This window comes from Schistocerca gregaria, chromosome 8, assembly GCF_023897955.1.
Source record: "Schistocerca gregaria isolate iqSchGreg1 chromosome 8, iqSchGreg1.2, whole genome shotgun sequence".
In the NCBI taxonomy this organism is placed as follows: Eukaryota; Metazoa; Arthropoda; class Insecta; order Orthoptera; family Acrididae; genus Schistocerca; species Schistocerca gregaria.
The window spans coordinates 427,007,508-427,027,972 of NC_064927.1; the positions used below are offsets into that span (position 1 = coordinate 427,007,508).

The window sequence follows — 20,465 nt, forward strand, 5'->3', positions numbered from 1 at the left end:
TCTGGACAGTTAATGACCACCTCTGTTCCTCGTCGTTCTCTTTTTTTTTTTCCCCCTTTGCCAAAGACGAGGACGAACTATCGGCGAGAAGTCTGCGGGTAGAAACAGGCAGACGTTCGTGGGCGGCCGCAGCCGATGACACGAGGTCATGTGAGCAGGCGATGGCTCACTCACTGATACCGCTGCAGGCCGCTACTGGAGTGCGCCGTAGGGCAGTATATATATATATGAGGCGAGGGTCTCGGAGAGCCGATGACGCGCCACCATCCCACTCGGCGGGGGGGACGCTGTCTGCGATGAGGCCGCTGCCGGCGCTGGTTCTCGCCCTCGCCGCTCTCGTCTGCACAGCAGCAGGTGAGCACTCGCACTGGCTCCTCCAGCGCTACAGCCGTCGTTTCAGAGCCTACTGGCAGAGTTGTGATTAAAATCGTGTAGGCTAGTATACCGGTGGTTATTGTTATTGGTCTTCAGTCCTGAGACTGGTTTGATGCAGCTCTCCATGCTACTCTGTCCTGTGCAAGCTTCTTCATCTCCCAGTACCTACTGCAACCTACATCCTTCTGAATCTGCTTAGTGTATTCATCTCTTGGTATCCCTCTACGATTTTTACCATCCGCGCTGCTCTCCAGTACTAAATTGGTGATCCCTCGATGTCTCAGAACATGTCCTAACAACCGATCCCTCCTTCTAGTCAAGGTGTACCACAGACTCCTCCCCAATTTAATTCAATACCTCCTCATTAGTTATGTGATCTACCCATCTAACCTTCAGCATTCTTCTGTAGCAACACATTTCGAACGATTCTATTCTCTTCTTGTCTAAACTATTTATAGTCCATGTTTCACTTCCATACATGGCTACACTCCATACAAAAACTTACAGAAACGACTTCCTGACACTTAAATCCATACTCGATGTGAACAAAGTTTTCTTCTTCAGAAACGCTTTCCTTGCCATTGCCAGTCTACATTTTATATCCTTTCTACTTCGACCATCATCAGTTATTTTGTTCCCAAAATAGAAAACTGCTTTACTACTTTAAGTGTCTCATTTCCTAATCTAATTCCCTCAGCATCACCCGATTTAAATCGACTACATTCCATTATCCTTGTTTTGCTTTTGTTGATGTTCATCTAACACCCTTCTTTCAAGACACTGTCCATTCCGTTCAACTGCTCTTACAAGTCCTTTGCTGTCTCTGACAGAATTACAATGTCATCGGCGAACCTCAAAGTTTTTATTTCTTCTCCATGGATTTTAGTACCGACTCCGAACTTTTCTTTTGTTTCCTTTATTGCTTGTTCAGTATACAGATTGAATAATATCAGGGATAGGCTACAACCCTGTCTCACTCCCTTCCCAACCACTGCTTCCGTTTCGTACCCTACGACTCCTATAACTGCCATATGGTTTCTGTACAAATTGTAAACAGCGTTTCGCTCCCTGTATTTTACCACTGCCACCTTCAGAATTTGAAAGAGAGTATTCCAGTCAACATTGTCAGAAGCTTTCTCTAAGTCTACAAATGCTAGAAACATAGGTTCGCCTTTCCTTAATCTTTTTTGTAAGGTAAGTCGTAGGGTCAGTATTGCCTCACGTGTTCCAACATTTCTACGGAATCCCAACCGATCTTCCCCGAGGTCAACTCCTATCAGTTTTTCCATTCGTCTGTAAAGAATTCGCGTTAGTATTTTGCAGCTGTGACTTATTAAACCGATAGTTCGGTAATTTTCACATCTGTCAACACCTGCTTTCTTTGCGATTGGAATTATATTCTTCTTGAAGTCTGAGGGTATTTCGCCTGTCTCATACAACTTGCTCACCGGATGGTTGAGTTTTGTCAGGACTGGCTCTCCCAAGGCTGTCAGTAGTTCTAATGGAATGTTGTCTACTCCGGGGGCCTTGTTTCGACTCAGGTCTTTCAGTGCTCTGTCAAACTCTTCACGCAGTGTCATATCTCCCATTTCATCTTCATCTACATCCTCTTCCATTTCCATAATATTGTCCTCAAGTACCGCTGGTACGTGTTGCGAAAGGCACAGGGTGAATGTGCCACTTCGTAACCGCGTTAGCACTTTCACTGTTAAGCTGATAGCATCCAATCGTTTTAATAGTGACTCCACATTTCCTGAGCTTGTACTGAGTGAAGGTCACTACTACTGGCCAGAGCCCCTTGTCCTTCATTTAGCAAACAAAGGCCAAAAACTCAACTGTTGCAAGCCATGAAAATTAACAAACATCTGTCTTACTGTCCAGATCTAATCTTAAATGACCTGACACAGCATAACACTTCTCCTCGCCTAAACTTTACATAATCCCCTCTGTTTTTCATTACTTCCCAATCTGTCTGTTCCTACAAACTGCCCCATTTCTGAATTCATTGTTTTCTTTAACCTTATTAAAATTGTCTGTGTAATCCGCATATACTTTTGTAACAACTGTTAAGTCTCTCTTTTAATTGTTGCTTCTATTACTTTCCATGTTTAATACGTCTTGTAGTTGTCTCTCAAGTGCTGCTTTTTTTTTACTTGTTTTATTTACTTAATGCAAAGTGTTAAGCAGGTAAAGGTTTGAGTATAGTGTTAATGTTTTTCCTGTTTGCTCCTTTTATATTTGTATATTGTTTCAACTTTTTACTTTTCTAAATGCAGTACCACCTCACTCACAAAGATGGCATTTACTGCACGTTCCCTCACACTTCTCCATTTTCCTGTAATTATTCACTTCTGTTAATCTTACTGACATTGTTTAAAATGCTCATATATTCTGAGGCTACACTGATAATTCTTTCTTCTTTCAATTGGTTTGTGTATCGCTCTCCATGTTTTATACCTCCTGAAGTACCCTTATCAAGTACTAATTTTATTTTATTGCTTTTGTTTATTAATATAAACTGTTGTGTAGGTTTACCGTTCCAGTTTTGTGTTAACATTTTCTTGTTTGCTCCATTTATGTTGATTTACTATTCAATTTTTTTCTTACTTTTTACTGTGCTTTACCGCCAAACTGTCGAAGATATTATTTACTGTACGTTTCTGCTTCAATCTAGATGTGTAACTTATTTTCTAATATCATTAACAAAATGCGATTTTCACTCTGCAGCAGAGTGTGCGCTGATATGAAACTTCCTGGCAGATTAAAACTGTGTGCCCGACCGAGACTCGAACTCGGGACCTTTGCTTTCCGGAAGGGGGGGGGGGGGGGAGCAAGTGCTCTACAATCTGATCTACTCAAGCACGACTCACACTCCTTCCTCACAGGTTTACTTCTGTCCGTATCTCGTCTCCTACCTTCCTACCTACCTTTCTCAGGCGAGCTTCTGTAAAGTTTGGAAGGTAGGAGACGAGATACGGGCAGAGGTAAACCTGTGAGAACGGGGAGTGAGTCATGCTTGGGTAGCTCAGATTGTAGAGCACTTGCCCGCGAAAGCCAAAAGTCCCGACTTCGAGTCTCGGGCTGGCACACAGTTTTAATCTGACAGGAAGTATCATTTATAAACTTTGTAACTGCTTTGGGGACACTATTAATTGCCTCAAGATGGCCTTGAAATCCGAAGACTAGCGCTTTTTGTTTATCGTTTCAATAACGTTTGCTCTAGTCTTTTGTGATCTCGTCTTTGTTATGGTCTTCAATGCAAAAACTGGCTTGACGGACGTCGGAACGCCCTATCTCGACAATGTTAAATTAGATAAATTTGTGTACTTTTTTCTCTGGAACTGTTGAAATCTTGACAGCTGTTCTCGACATGTATTATAGCTCAATGATCTACAATCAATGCTCCTTTTGATATAATATTTTCCAATTTTTTACCCTTTAGGCATTGTTAATTTGGGGGAATTTCATGTAAATATCCCTTATTAAGAGAAAAAGCCACTCGTTGTCATGGTTCTAGTTCAGTGACACCTTTTAACTATTTTATAGCCCTTCTGAAAATTTGAATGTCATTGGTTTTGTAATTTGTGAGATAAAGATACATATTTCAAAAGTTTGAAAATGAGGTTAACACAATGTGTTGTGAAGATTCACAAACAACTTTTACTTCAATGTCAGAATTGTCCAGGGCAGTTATCAGCGTCATCTTACGGTTCTTGTCCTTCTTCGCCTAGAAGCTCTCTTCTCCTAGGGGCCCTTGATTTCTTTATATTATATTCAGCTCCATACTGATCCGTTCGCTGCTCGTGGTCTCGCGGTCGCGTTCTCGCTTCCCGAGCACGGGATCGATTCCCGGCGGGGTCAGGGATTTACACCTGCCTCGACATGACTAGGTGTTTGTGTTGTCCTCATCATTTCATCATCATTCATGAAAGTGGCGGGTTTGGACTGAGCAAAGGTTGGGAATTTGTACTGGCGCTGATAATCGCGCAGTTGAGCGCCCCACAAACCAAACATCGTCATCATTACTGATCCTTGCTAACTCGCACTTTGTCCACAAGTTAAAGATCTTCGTTGGTGTTAACATCAGGAACAATCTTAAGCCTTTCCACGACCTTTAATCTACCTAGACGAAATAACAGCATCAGTGAACCCCCACCCCATTTTAATTTTATCCCAACAAATAAATTCTTAGGCGCACGAGTTCGCAAATTATGAGGTTTTTGCACATCTTCTGGGATGATGAGGATGCCACAAGCCTCTACACGTTAGCTGGATTGCTTCCATAGTAGCCACTGGGATATAATTTTTATGGTGACGAGGAACTCGCGTGGGCTGTTGTTAAGAAGACATGTCTACAGTGCGAGAGCGATAAGATATCTGAGCTGAATAACTTACACAAAAGGTGTCCGTAAATCAGCTCCCACAGAACTTACGCTTTTTAAATAACTATACACTACAAGGCGTCGAAGAAACTAAGTCGCTCGAGCAATAAAAGTAGTAAAAAGACAGGTAACAAACGCCGAACGAGGTGCAAAAAGAAGTTCTAGACTTAAAACATTAATTCACAGATCGAAAACTGTACTGCAAACACAGCTAGTTTCTATGACAATGGCACCAAACGAAATATCAAAGTTTCTACAACAGAAGAGTGAAATGCATTTGTATCTCCCGAAGTAAGAATGATTTCAGGTGTGCCACAGGGGAGTGTCGTAGGACCGTTGCTATTCACAATATACACTCCTGGAAATGGAAAAAAGAACACATTGACACCGGTGTGTCAGACCCACCATACTTGCTCCGGACACTGCGAGAGGGCTGTACAAGCAATGATCACACGCACGGCACAGCGGACACACCAGGAACCGCGGTGTTGGCCGTCGAATGGCGCTAGCTGCGCAGCATTTGTGCACCGCCGCCGTCAGAGTCAGCCAGTTTGCCGTGGCATACGGAGCTCCATCGCAGTCTTTAACACCGGTAGCATGCCGCGACAGCGTGGACGTGAACCGTATGTGCAGTTGACGGACTTTGAGCGAGGGCATATAGTGGGCATGCGGGAGGCCGGGTGGACGTACCGCCGAAATGCTCAACACGTGGGGCGTGAGGTCTCCACAGTACATCGATGTTGTCGCCGGTGGTCGGCGGAAGGTGCACGTGCCCGTCGACCTGGGACCGGACCGCAGCGACGCACGGATGGACGCCAAGACCGTAGGATCCTACGCAGTGCCGTAGGGGACCGCACCGCCACTTCCCAGCAAATTAGGGACACTGTTGCTCCTGGGGTATCGGCGAGGACCATTCGCAACCGTCTCCATGAAGCTGGGCTACGGTCCCGCACACCGTTAGGCCGTCTTCCGCTCACGCCCCAACATCGTGCAGCCCGCCTCCAGTGGTGTCGCGACAGGGTGAATGGAGGGACGAATGGAGACGTGTCGTCTTCAGCGATGAGAGTCGCTTCTGCCTTGGTGCCAATGATGGTCGTATGCGTGTTTGGCGCCGTGCAGATGAGCGCCACAATCAGGACTGCATATGACCGAGGCACACAGGGCCAACACCCGGCATCATGGTGTGGGGAGCGATCTCCTACACTGGCCGTACACCTCTGGTGATCGTCGAGGGGACACTGAATAGTGCACGGTACATCCAAACCGTCATCGAACCCATCGTTCTACCATTCCTAGACCGGCAAGGGAACTTGCTGTTCCAACAGGACAATGCACGTCCGCATGTATCCCGTGCCACCCAACGTGCTCTAGAAGGTGTAAGTCAACTACCCTGGCCAGCAAGATCTCCGGATCTGTCCCCCATTGAGCATGTTTGGGACTGGATGAAGCGTCGTCTCACGTGGTCTGCACGTCCAGCACGAACGCTGGTCAAACTGAGGCGCCAGGTGGAAATGGCATGGAAAGCCGTTCCACAGGACTATATCCAGCATCTCTACGATCGTCTCCATGGGAGAATAGCAGCCTGCATTGCTGCGAAAGGTGGATATACACTGAAGTAGTGCCGACATTGTGCATGCTCTGTTGCCTGTGTCTATGTGCCTGTGGTTCTGTCAGTGTGATCATGTGATGTATCTGACCCGAGGAATGTGTCAATAAAGTTTCCTCTTCCTGGGACAATGAATTCACGGTGTTCTTATTTCAATTTCCAGGAGTGTACATAATGACCTTGTGTATAACATCGGAAGTTCCCTGAGGCTTTTTGCGGATGATGCTGTAGTATATCGAGAGGTTGTAACAATGGAAAATTGTACTGAAATGCAGGAGGATCTGCAACGAATTGACGCATGGTGCAGAGAATGGCAATTGAATCTCAATGTAGACAAGTGTAATGTTGAAACGTCCCCTTAGAAAAATTGTGTAAGACTGTGCTTAAGCTGACACACAATATTTTTTAGCGCAACGCAATCTGACTTTCAATAATCCCTACAAAAGAATGACCCTATACCTTTCACAAATCACTTACCTCACAAAAATCTTCGTTACTCGAACTAGTGCTATACAGCGAGAGCCACTACTGCCAGCTAAATAAAAGATTCAAACTACTGAAGGCATTAACTACTGATAGGCAAAGTTAGCAAATGAAAGATTTTAATAGAGAACAAACAATGTATTTACCTCAATAGTGGTCAGAAATCATAATGTATATAGCAGTTCATGGCATCCCGTCTTACAAATTTCAAAACTCCGCCATCTCTCTCCCCACATCCACCACTGCTGGCGGCTCACCTCCAACTGCGCAACGCTACGCGCTGTTAGCATCCAGCTGCCGCTGCGCAACACTACAATGGCAGACAACAATGCAAACCAGCCACAGACTGCACACACACAGCCAGTGATTTTCATACAGAGCGCTACGTGGCGGCGGCGTTACCAATAAAAAAAAAAGCTAAACAGCCTACTTACAGTGTGCTGCGAATACATAGAAAGAAAGATCCTTTATCATTTAGCTACAAAATAGCAGGTCAGCAACTGGAAGCAGTTAATTCCATAAATTATGTGGGAGCACCCATTAGGAGTGATTTAAAAATGGAGCCCGCATCTCGTGGTCGTGTGGTAGCGTTCTCGCTTCCCACACCCGGGTTCCCGGGTTCGATTCCCGGCGGGGTCAGGGATTTTCTCTGCCTCGTGATGGCTGGGTGTTGTGTGCTGTCCTTAGGTTAGTTAGATTTAAGTAGTTCTAAATTCTAGGGGACTGATGACCATAGATGATAAGTCCCATAGTGCTCAGAGCCATTTGAACCATTTAAAATGGAATGATCATATAAAGTTGATGCCAAACTGAGATTCATTGCAAGAATCCTAAGGAAATGCAATCCGAAAACAAAGAAAGTAGGTTGCATTACACTTGTTCTCCCACTGCTTGAATATTGCTCACCAGTGTGGGATCCGTACCAGACAGGGTTGATAGAAGAGACAGAGAAGATCCAACGGAGAGCAGCGCGCTTCGTTACAGGATCATTTAGTAATCGCGAAAGCGTTACGGAGATGATAGATAAACTCCAGTGGAAGACTCTGCAGGAGAGACGCTCAGTAGGCCGGTACGGTCTTCCGTTGAAGTTTCGAGAACGTACCTTCACCGAGGAGTCAAGCAATATATTGCTCCATCCTACGTATATCTCGAGAAGAGAACATGAGGATAAAATCAGAGAGATTAGAGCCCACACAAAGGCATACCGACAATCTTTCTTTCCACGAACATTACGAGATTGTAATAGAAGGGAGAACCGATATAGGTGCTCAGAGTACCCTCCGCCACACAACGTCAGGTGGCTTGCGGAGTATAGATGTAGATGTAGATGCATACCTTTTATACCTAATGTTTTCGGAAATGCGAATGTTTGAGTACATGCACATCACAAGTTGGGTAATTTTCCTGGACGCCCATACCATTTTGGAAAATGAAATAAAAATATTTCTAATTACAGTTTATTAAGAAAGTCTGCGAAATTCCAAATTATTTTACAGACTTAAAAACTGAAATTGTAACTTTTTGCCGTTTTTCGGTATTTCAGCTCCCCTTGAAGCAGCGCTCCACATCGGCCGCCTCATGTCCCAATAACTTCTGCAAACTACATCCATATGCACACGCTTACTGTATTTATTCCTTCGTTTCCTTCTACGATCTTTAACTCCCAAATTCTTTAATACCTCAGGATTTGCCCTAGCAACTTTACCCTTTCTTTTAATCAACTTGCATCATCTCTTTTCCCCAATCCGACTCAGCGCTTCCTCATTAGTTACTCGATCTACCCATATAATCTTCGGCATTTATCTGCAGGACCGCATTTCAAAAGCTCTTAATCTCCTTTTTTCTTAACTGCTTATGGTCCACTTTTCACTTCCCTAAATTTATATTAGATCTTCATAAATTCCTCTTTTGCAGAAATACCTGTGTTGCAATTACTACTCGGCATTTATAGACTGTCTGTCTGGTGTGTCACCATTTACTACGTTGCCGAAATAGCAAATACCATTTACCACTTATAGAATCTCATTTCCTAGTCTAATTCCCTTAACGTAGCCTGATGTAACTCGACTACATTCCATTACCTTGTATTAATTTGTTGATGTTCGTCTTATAACCTCTTTTCAATGCACCGTCCATACCGATCTACTGCTCTTCCAGGTTCGTGCTGTCTCTTACAGAGTTCTGCTGGCATCGTCAAAACTTCAAGTTTTTATTTCTTCTCCCTGTATTTCATTTCCCCTCCAAAACTTCTTACTGATTTCGTTTGCTACTTCCATAATGTGCAGATTGAATAACATCCTCTCTCGCCCCGTTCTCAATCACTGGTTCTCTGTCATGTCCTTCGATTCATATAACTAGTCTGGTTTCTGAAAGTTGCAGATAATCCTTATCTATCCCTATCTCACTCCTGCTGCCTTCATACTTTCAAAGGGTGTACCCCAGTGAAAATTGGCAAAAGCCTTTTCCAAAGCTGCAAATTCTATAAAAGTTGGTTTTCCTATCTTTAACCTATCTTCTTTGATAATTCGTAGAGTCACTATTGCCTCGTGTATTCCTATTTTTACCATTTTTGCTCCATTATTCTTTAAATACCTCTAGCCAGTGTTTTGCAGCCATGGCATATTCTGATAATGTTATCGTTTGGTAATGTTCACACCTGTCAGCACTGTCTTCTGCCGAGATGGAATTATTAGATTCTTCTTGACGCCCGATTGGCAATATTACTGGTGAAGTCTGATCAGAAATGTTACTGCTGGAGTCCTATCAACAATGTTACTGCCTTGTAAGAGGGAGTCAGTGTTCAGTTCATGGAGATACGAGTATTTACCGGTCGCTTAGTACTAACATAAGAACTTCTGTTAAACTCTTAGAAAATGCTCTGACAGCCGCCAAGTACGTATTTTGTTGCATTTGCGGTTTCGATATACAAGATCATCATAAGGCAACAAAGCATCACTTCATCATACTTTTGTATAATCCAGTATGAAACTAATAGTGACAAATTTATCTAAAACCCAAAATATTTTAGGCTCAGAGGGGCTTCATAATTTATTATCTTGATGTGTCAGATATGTAAAAACTTACAGGTTGAACGCATGTCCTGGATATGACCAAACAGCTAAATTTGAAAAGTCAACACGTACCCAAATTCTTCTCTATTGTCATCAAATGCCAAGGGGCTGTTGAAGGGCAAGATATACAGTGTATGTCACCTCTGTCGTTATTCGGAATGTCCAGCATTCAAATCTGTCAGTGCCAGAATTCGCAGGATTACATTTTCACATATAAATTCCCATCCCAAATAAAAATAAAAATACAACAGTACTTGTTACACAGTGAAGACCGATAATCATGAAAATCATGATGGATTATATATTTACATGCCAAGGGGATTTTAATGGTCTGACGGTTATCCTGTAGCTCCTAACTGACATCCTAACAAAAAATTGGACACTAGTTTTATAAGATAAATTCCAAAAATGAATAAAACCATTTGCAAACCAATGACTTTTAAAAAAATTTTATTTGCAAAACCCGATTAAAATGAACACATTATCTAGATATGTCTGTTTCTGTCCTTCGGCATGGATTTTTTTAGTTCATTTTGTTATCATTAGTCCATTTAATCGATACTGCGAATGGGAAGTGTATTCAATAGTTCAGTTTCAGAAATATAACTCATACCACAATTCAACAACTTAGACCAATGATTCTTAAGCTTTCTTAATGGTGGACCACATTTAACTATAAATTTTCGGCACAACATACAGTTTACAGATGCAATTCACTGTTTAACTGTTCATGACAGCGTTGCGTATTATGGAGTGGTATATGTATTTGAGGAAGACATTTTAGCATATAGTAGGACGGAAAATAAAACAAAAGATGGCTCTGGAAGTGTAAGACGTGACTAGAAGCGTAATGAAAATGATATGGTAGTAAATGGGACGTTTAAGTAGGTAAAGCGATAGTGTATGGAGTATGGAAGCTCTGTTGGATTCCAAGAAAGGCAGACAAAAGACTCAGCTGATAGAGAACAGATGATATTATAAAACACGCAGCGGTCTTATGAATGCGTACAGGTGATGAAGCTTTACATGAGTACAGCATTAGATGTCGGGTGGCTGCTCCTGCTGATGGTGACAATGACGATGATGATATGATGATGATGATGATGATGATGATGATATGATGATAATGATGGTGATGTTGATGAAGATAGCCGCAAATAATACAATATCTTCTTCTTCTCAGCAATCACAGGTCCTCTAGACCACGCGCTGCACCAACGATCTGCTTCCACCGCCTTCTATCTCTCGCAGCCTCTCTCCACCGTGTGCAAATTCCTAATGCTGCGATGTCCTTCTCTATGTCATCTTTCCACCTCGAACGAGGTCGGCCCAATGGTCTTGTTGCCTGGAGAGTTCCTTCAAATGCATTCTTGGTGATTGTGCTGTTTTTCATTCTAGCCACATGTCCAGCCCATTGCAGTCTACTATTTTTTAATTTCTGGATGACAGTGGATTGCTCCATTAACTGATAAATTTCATTACTCTTTATAATTCTCCATACACCATCCTCCAACACAGGTCCTCAGATTTTTCTCATTACTCTTCTTTCGAAAACATGCAGTTTTTCTCTTTCATTCTTTGTAACTGTCCACCTTTCTGAAACGTACAGTACTATAGGGCAGATGATAGTGTTACATATCTTCATCTTTGTGGCGACTGACAAGGCTTTACTTTTTAGTGGATTGCTTAGTGAGTACAGACATCTTGAGCCTGAGACTATTCTTTAATTTATATCCATTGTTATGATATTTTTACTGTTGAAATGTGATCCAAGGTATTTAAACTGGACAACGTCTCTGAATTTAGAATGCTGGTGAATTTCAAAGTATGGATTTGGGTTTATGTCTCTACCTATTTCCATATATTCGGTTTTCTCTTGGTTAATCAAAAGCCCAATTTTGCTGGCACTGTGCCTGCGAGATCTGTATATGTCTTTCAGTTCTTCTTCTGTTTCACTCAGCAACACTATATCATCAGCATTTGATGAGAAAAAAGAAAATATTTATTATGTAAAAATGAATGGATGAAAATGGGGAAGAAATGGCTTTAAATATTTTTGTTATTTACTCTTTCAGTACGAACTTTGTTGTAGAACCCCTTTTTTTTACGTGTAGTAATAAAAATTCATTTAGACAGAATTAAGCACATTTAAAATTACGTGAACTTTAGCAACCCTCTCATGCTTATAAATTCAAACTAACTGAATAATAACATTTACTACTTTGAACATTATTTAAATTAAATTTTTTACGTATTTCGGCCTTGGCACATATTTTCTAGATGCAGTGGGTTTTTAAATATTTACTGAATTCTTTCGCGGCGTTAGCTATGGAACACAAGACTGTCTCTGTTAGCATAAAATGGTTAAATATTGCCAAGCCGACCTGAACGTTTAATTATCATTGGCAAAACACACTTCACTATACGTTTAAGTTATTTGCTTTAGAAATTGAAAGAACCAACAGATTAACAACTTCAACGTTAATTATCCGCCTATGAATGCACAAATGTAAAACCAGTAATAAATTCAGTCAGCCTCAGGATCGCTGTAAAAGAAAAATATTTCGTAATTCACTGCTAATTTTACCTACTCCCGATTTACGGGATTGGTTAATTTTATAGCGGAACAATTTTTTAAATGTGCCGCCGCTGCAAATCGTTCGGTCGCGGCACAGCCCAGCAACACCAACGATAACCGCTAAAAATGCTAAAAATTCTTTAAAGAAATATTATAGATGACATGGGCAAGCTAATTTACATTAGTAATACACAATTTTGATAAATTATAATGTATTTAGACCATAACAATAATTAAAATTACACACCTTTATAATTTCTCCGCTAATGGCGGCTAAAGATAGATAAAGACAAAAGAAGACTACTCATTCATATAATTCTACGTCACAGGTTCCTCTCTCTCTCAGCTCTCGAGGAAGACGAAAAAGAATGCACATTATGTAGAGCTATTTATATTATTACTGATTATGACTATCTCTTTGTAATCTTACAACATTATTTTCCTCTGTGGCTATATTTTACATTTTTTTCATTGCAGATATTAACATATTTCGTAATTACATTATGAGTATAGAAATATTACAATCATAAATACATCGAGAATATTATTACAGAAAATATTACAATAATACCCAACGCCCTTTGTACAAAATTAAATAATATTTTTTGTTCAACAATTACAGTACATACGAATTGCTTCATAGCGGCGTACATAGTACAATTAAATGTCATTTCATTTTATTAATAGTGTGTGTGCTGCCAGGGAACATTACAAGCATAAACCAGGAGTTTTACTTCACTGTGTTCGAATCGGAGACCATTATATAGATGTAGATCACTCTCCCGAACCACTTTCTCTAAAGCAAAGTTGAAGTGGACACATGAAAGAGCGTCTCCCTGTCGTAAGCTTGTTTTAATTGGAAAGGTGGGGGATATGGATCCTCTGAACTCCACAATACAATATGTAATAAGATTAATACAGATTTCGATGGTGAAATAAATTTTGTGAAGGTAAATGAAGAGTGGAAATGCAAACGTTCTAAGTGCAAAATCTCACATTTATTAGGGGAACCAAAAAGAATGAATCTCCTATTTGTACCTAAGATATTCAGATACCACAGAATTATGCTGCTCACTTCTTTTCTGAAACAAATGAGAGGCGTTAGAAAATACGTAATTTATTAAGAATTTTGAAAGTGCCGTAATAGCGAAATGGCTAGGTCTAAATCTCATACGGGAGAACTGATTCGTTCTAAGTAACAATCAGAACGTTTTAGTTTCACGTACCATTAATACTGAGGCACTACGTTTTATTTGTGGTATAACAAGAACAGAAATACAGCAGTTATGTTTTAACCAGTAGAACTGTAGTGGACAAAAACATTTTTCCCATATTTTAAATATCTGCACGAGACAAAAAATTAAATTCAAGAAAAAACTTTCAGCACTGACTTCTGGGATCAGATGTTGAAAAGTTTATTGTACAATTCCCTGTGCTTTTGAGGATAAATGGCAATATCGTTTACTGGTCTTTCTATTCTGCAACTGAGGAACGTGACTACTCTTTCAGGTGAAGTACGGCATGGCCTGCGGTTATATCAGCCTGTTTTGAAGATGTTGGCGTCTTTGCTTTCTTTTTTGTTTCAGTGTAAACATTTTTAATTGCTATTTGACATGGATGAGTATGAGACACTTGGATCATACTGCGCTTAGTAATATTAGCCCTATCATCGGTAGCAATGTTCCAGCAACATCTTTAAAACCAAAGAAGCCATTTGTATGCATTTGGATTATGTGGAATGGCTTCATAGCTTCAGATGACTCAACAGTTTTGTAAATCCTTCGAAACAAAGTCTTCACGTAATTTCCTTCTACCTTGCGCCATCTAGAAACGAATGTTTTAAACATTTTCTCCGGTAATTGGCACTCTGAACAAGTCTATGGACATGCAACAGAGTAAGGAGAACATACCAACACTGAAAACACACTATGTTATAAAACGACACTTACGTTTGACGTTTCCGCTCTTTATAAATTGGTTCAAACGGCTCTGAGCACTATGGGACTTAACTGCTGTGGTCATCAGTCCCCTAGAACTACTTAAACCTAACTAACCTAAGGACATCACACATCCATGCCCGAGGCAGGATTCGAACCTGCGACCGTAGCGGTCACGTGGTTCCAGACCGTAGCGTCTAGAACCGCACTGCCACTCCGGCCGGCTCGCTCATTATAGACTCTTCCCTCATGAGCCATTGTGCTAGAACATTTGAGCCATAACTTGGGACGGATTGTGTGTAAATGTCCTGGTTATGTTACAGTATTAGGTGGACGTAGTTCGCACCACGCGACGGAATCTCATACTTAACGGCCCGGGTTCGATTCCCGACTGGGTCGGAAATTTTCTTCTCTCGGGGACTGGGTGTTGTGTTGTTCTTGTCATCATCATTTCATCCCCAGCGACACTCAAATAGCCGAAGTGGCGTAAACTCGAAAGACTTGCACCAGCCGAACAGTCTACCCGACGGGGGCCGCTAACCACAAGGCATTTATTTAGGGTGACGTTTTAACTTTTCAGATATAGACTAGGAAGGAGGATTAGGTTTATCGACCGTTCACATCGAGGTCATTAGAGATGGAGCATAAGCTCGGACTGTTTTAAGGACGGGGAAGGAAATCGGCCGCGCTTTCAAAGGAAACATCCCAATATTTTCCTGGAGCGATTTAGGGAAATCACAGAAAAGTCAAATCAGGATGGCCGGTAACGAGTTTGAACCGCCGTCTTACTGAATGCGAGTTCAATGTTTTAACCACCTCGCTCGGTGTAGACGAAAAGAGTTAAGTGATTAGGAAGAGCTGCACGGCCAGGGAACAGTATGAAGTTGTTATAAATGTCTTATCTGGAAATTTCCTCGCACTACAATTGAGAGAGTAGGCCCTTGAAAGTAACATCTTACGTCTCCTGCTTACAAACGGTCCTGAACGTTTCAGTTCAGTGAACGACAAACAGGGAATCAGTGACAGTTGGGCTTTTATAGCATCATTGCATACCGCTGTAAATAGAAATTCCAAGAACTGAAGGAAGATATTTCCGCTTAGGAAGTGCGACAAGAAACAGGGCAGCGCGAAGTAACCGCGTGGTCCAGGGCGGCTTACTACCGATCGCGCGGCTCCCACGTCGGTTACGATTGTGGACGGCGCCATAATCAGTTACTATTGCTTGGCCTTTTTTTATCATACACAATTTATTCAAAATCAGCAACAAATAAAAATAATGGTAATAATTTCAAAATTGTTTCACAGCTGAAAGCCTTAATGGGAATAAATTAAGAACTGTCTAAAATTTTTTTGTAACTTACAATTACAGTTATTAAAATATAAAAGACAAACCACGAATGATCTTAAAGCTCACTTCCAAAATACATTTACCAAACTAGGATTTTAAAACAAATAACTACGCTCACGGCTAAAGTCCTTAATGGAAATAAATTAAGAACTGATTAAACTTACTGCAACTTACAATTACAGTTATTATAATATAAAAGACAAGTGATCAAAGGTGTTAAAGCTCGCTGCAAAAACCCAGTTGCCAAATTTGAGTTTCAAGAGAAGTAACGACACTCAGTGCTGAGGGCCTTAATGGCAATAAATTAAGGCTCAAACGCCAAGAATGGTAATTATTTTAAAAAAATTTACAAACGTAGTGTGAAACGACCATGCAATAGCAAAAGTTAATTTGAGAGATAGGCAACTGATCAGGAAACAAGTGAGACAAAATAATAAAAAACTTGATAGCACAACCGTTTAACTTACTGTATGACAAGAGTGACAATTATATTTAAAAAATTTAGGACATACAATAAAACAGTAAATATAAGAATGACGTTAATTCAGAAGAACAAGGAAATGATCCCCAAACTAGTGAGACAAATGATGGTAACTTTGTAATACAATAATAAAATAATAACACAATAATAAAACACAAGGGCCAGTCACAGATGGTGCTCTGGGAATCGACCTCTGAGTAAATCAGGCCAAAAACACTTTCGCGAGCAATGAAAAAGGCAGCCAAGAGTTGCATTCAGATCACAAGATGGTAACTCAGACTAGTGGCAGTCTAACGAATGACTAATGATAATCTGGTGAAGCTATCTAACGTCAGATAACCAGTGTAACGATGAAACAACACGCCAAGGCTGGAACCGGTGGTCAGCACCATGTCCTCAGAATGCTGTGTTTAGAGAGTCCAAAAGGAGGAAGGAACCACTACTACCAGAGCAGAAGAAACACTAACCGACATACAAATCCAGGAAACTGTCAAAACTACACTCCTTACCGGACAGCAGCTGCAAACAAGGAAACGTACACTGCCGTTACATGCACTACAAAAATAAAAATGGTTCAAATGGCCCTGAGGACTATGGGACTTAACTTCTGAGGTCATCAGTCCCCTAGAACTACTTAAACCTAACTAACCTAAGGACATCACACACATCCATGCCCGAGGCAGGATTCGAACCTGCGACCGTAGCGGTCGCGCTGTTTCACACTGTAGCGCCTAGAACCGCTCGGCCACCCGGGCCGGGTACATGCACTACCTCCAGGGCAGGTAACTGGGGCGTTACTGGCCACCAGGCAGGTCAAATACCGCTGGTTGAACTTAAAACACAGTAACACACAGAATACAGCAATTAGTAATAAGAATTCGAGGAAAGCTAATTAGATCCGCCTTCCCCAAGCACTCCACTCGCAGCTCTTCGTCTCGACAATACTGCGAGCAGCAACACGAACTCAAGTCACTGGAGAATCGCGAGATCTCACAGTAGTGGATGTTTCACTCATCAGATTAAAATCCACTCAACTTAAGGCTTGTTGGACCCGTTTGACGACTAGCTCGTGTACCCTCACGACCACAGCCCTTCCATCCAGCAGTGCATACGATCCGCCAGCAGTCCCGACGTGTTCTCGCACTGCACTCCTGGCTCCTCCGGAGTCCCCAACCGAACCGCTCACTCACTCGAGCCGGAAGAACCACTACGTCACACCAAAGATAGGGCCACAGTGACTACACATCGATAACGCCACTGCTGCCACTAGCGGACAGGCAACGCTTGCGAACCCGTGGTGCCGTCAACACAAGAAGAAGACAAACAACGGCAACCGTGCCAACTTAACTATACAGCCTGGCCCTCAACAAAGGACGGAAACCTACAACAGCACCAACTCGAGCCGCAGCAATGCTCATTAGCTTTTGGCTTTTATTAAATTTTCATTGACGTCATTCCCTTATACAGCTGATTATTGTTCCTATTAGCAACTGCGAATGCGTTTCATACCTTAACTGCTTGTTATAATCAGTTCCAGCCAATCGTTTCTCCTGCAGTTGTTATGTTTTATGTTTTTGGGCGTTTTAACAAACGTCATATGATATATGTCCACTTCTAATAACCCAGAGCCACTTGTAAATTTAGAAATAAATGCAGGACGCGATTTTATCAAAATAGGGACGATCTCCCAGCCATGACCTGATGTAGCTCAAGAAGCCAACCACGATCGATATAACATTGTCCTTGCATTCCCGTGTTGCAGCTTGCTCACCCGCAGACGCCACGTTCGACGGCTGCAACTGGTGCATCTGCAACCCCGAAGGCGAGTGGTCGTGCAGCGAGAAGCAGTGCTCCACCCCGCCGCCAGGTGAGAAACCATTGGCAGGCCCGCCTCTTGCCTGGTAATCTCCGCTTCTTGGAACCTGACCTCGGCGCTATCCCTCTGGGCATTCCATTCCACCCACCACGGTTTCCCTTACTTCCCACTACTCTCCAAAATTCCTCCTCTGTTAACCTCACCAACTCAACATGCTACCACATGATGCTTTTTTCATTGGTTTCAGGCGAAGCTCATTTCACCATCTCGTATACTCTTTGCTGATCTATATTTGTATTTGTTTATCCACAACTTCCTGTTACCAGTCACAATTTTCTTTTATTTACTTTTTAGACGACGAGGAAGAACATGTACTAGCAGTTTTCTTATGGTCCATTTGTGCAGGGTCTCACACAAGTTAAACATCGCTCACAACTTTTAGTGCACAATACACATTCAAAATAATTTAGATAAACAAACAGTTACAAAGATATTTTTAGCTGTAGTTGACATAGATAATTGTTACGAGTCCTCCACGCATGCGCTTTTGTGCAGAAGGTATTCATCTTAACAATATGGATAACAGTTTGCTTACATTTACACTACTGGCCATTAAAATTGCTACACCAAGAAGAAATTCAGATGATAAACGGGTATTCATTGTACAATGAATTATACTAGAACTGACATGTGATTACATTTTCACGCAGTTTGGGTGCATAGATCCTGAGAAATCTGTACCCAGAACTACCACGTCTGGCCGTAATAACGACCTTTATACGCCTGGACATTGAGCCAAACAGAGCTTGGATGGCGTGTACAGGTACAGCTGCCCATGCAGCTTCAACACGATACCACAGTTCATCAAGAGTAGTGACTGGCGTATTGTGGCGAGCCAGTTCCTCGCCCACCATTGACCAGACGTTTTCAGTCGGTGCGAGATCTGGAGAATGTGCTGGCCAGGGCAGAAGTCGAACATTTTCTGTATCCAGAAACGCCCGTACAGGACCTGCAACATGCGGTCGTGCATTATCCTGCTGAAATTTAGGGTTTCGCAGGGATCGAATGAAGGGTAGACCCACGGGTCGTAAAACATCTGAAATGTAACGTCCACTGTTCAAAGAGCCGTCAATGTGAACAAGAGGTGACCGAGATGTGTAACCAATGGCACCCTACACCATCACAACGAGGCATACTCCAGTATGGCGATGACGAATGCACGCTTCCAATGTGTGTTCACTCCTATGTCGGCAAACACGGATTCGACCAGCATGATGCTGTAAACAGAACCTGGATTCATCCGAAAAAAATGACGTTTTGCCATTCGTGCACCCAGGTTCGTCGTTGAGTACACCACCGCAGGCGCTCCTGTCTGTGATGCAGCGTCAAGGGTAATCGCAGCCATGGTCTCCGAGCTGATAGTCCATGCTGCTGCAAACGTCGTCGAACTGTTCGTGCAGATGGTTGTTGTCTTGCAAACGTCCTCATATGTTGACTCAGGGATCGAGACGTTGATGCACAAACCGTTACAGCCATGCGGATGAGATGCCTGTCATCTCTACTGCTAGCGATACGAGGCCGTTGGGATCCAGCGCGGCGTTCCGTATTACCCTCCTGAACTCACCGATCCCATATTCTGCTAACAGTCATTAGATATCGAACAATGCCAGCAGCTGTGTCGCGATACGATAAACCGCAACGCGATAGGCTACAATCCGACCGCTATCAGAGTCGGAAACGTGATGGTACGCATTTCTCCTCCTTACACGAGGCATCACAGCAACGTTTCACCATCCAACGCCGGTCAGCTGCTGTTTGTGTATGAGAGATCGGTTGCAAACTTTCCTCATGTCAGCAAATAATAGGTGTCGCCGCCGGCGCCAACCTTGTGTGAATGCTCTGAAAAGCTAATCATCTTTTTCCTGTCGGTTAAATTTCGTGTCTGTAGCACGTCATCTTCCTGGTGAAGCAATTTTGATGGCTAGTAATGTATTTTTATTTACATATATTGTCGAAGAATATGAAGAAATTCACCCACTCACTTTCAAGTTCTTCCTTTGGCATTTTGTCTTCGTATGTTTGGCAATCTGTTTATATCTCCAGTTCTTCTAAAAAAAAATCCATTTCATACCCTCTATTTAATCAGTGGAGTACTTCGATATTTTGCTTAACTTTTTCAAATGGGCACCCTGTATTTTGTTTGTCTGTAGCAATTGTTGATTTGTGTCTCTGTTGCGTTTGTAGGCTTTAATGTGCTCTGTGTAGCTGGTGTTGAAATGGATAATGGGCCTGATATGGATAAAGGGCATGTACTGAATTTGTTGAAAGAACTGGAGATATATAAACATTACAGAAAATACGAAGACAAAATACTAAATGAAAAACTTG

The 20,465-nt window shown here is 42.1% G+C and overlaps 1 long non-coding RNA gene across 1 annotated transcript in view; it reads left to right on the plus strand.

Annotated features, from left to right (window-relative positions):
* Window positions 1–230: 230 nt before the first annotated feature.
* LOC126284300 (uncharacterized) overlaps window positions 231–20,465 on the plus strand; it is a 34,023-nt gene continuing 13,788 nt past the window's right edge. The window contains exons 1-2 of the long non-coding RNA XR_007551466.1: window positions 231–354; window positions 18,024–18,128. This is a non-coding gene — a long non-coding RNA (uncharacterized LOC126284300). The remainder of the gene's footprint in view (window positions 355–18,023; window positions 18,129–20,465) is intronic.